Raw genomic sequence first — 656 nt, 5'->3', positions numbered from 1 at the left:
ACAAAGGATTAATTGGTTGAAACTTTCACAAGAATGGAAAATGTTTAATAAACTTAGAATGATGGGCTTATTAAACTATAGTGTTATTTACAGCCATAGTTCATCAACCACAAACACAATAATGTGTTTGCATGGCATGCTACAACAGAAGCTTTATTCAGTTCATTCAGAAAACATTGGCAAAATAAATTTCAGTTGCAAATTCACAGATACAAGCTTCAAAGTATAAAGCTGTATATAACAAAAAATACAGGTAATATTTAAACAATAACTTACAGATACAAACTAATGATACACTACAATTTCACAAAGGATTGTAAACATTTTGCACACTTGTCAGTCCTTTCTTTTAGGCAAAGTGCTCTTTTGATGACAAATAAATTAACAGATACATACTCGAGTGAACTATTTCCGTACAATACAAAAAAAAGTTTTGATTTGTTTTCTTCTTGTAAACATAAGTTTTACAAAAAAATGAAGAATCAATAAAAGTGTCTTGCAGGCCAACTAGAGATACATACCTGGGCAGCAAACTGATGTTGGAAATGCTTTGGATGTTAAATAAAAAATTAACATTAATATATTTTCAATGGTATTTTATACATAATAAATGACAAGTTTATATACTTAATCATTTCTATCCCTGAAAAAAGGAA

Source organism: Mesoplodon mirus, assembly GCF_964341445.2.
Source record: "Mesoplodon mirus genome assembly, chromosome: 3".
NCBI classification, from domain to species: domain Eukaryota; kingdom Metazoa; phylum Chordata; class Mammalia; order Artiodactyla; family Ziphiidae; genus Mesoplodon; species Mesoplodon mirus.
The sequence above is the reverse complement of the archived record's forward strand: the minus strand, read 5'-3'. Positions refer to the sequence as shown.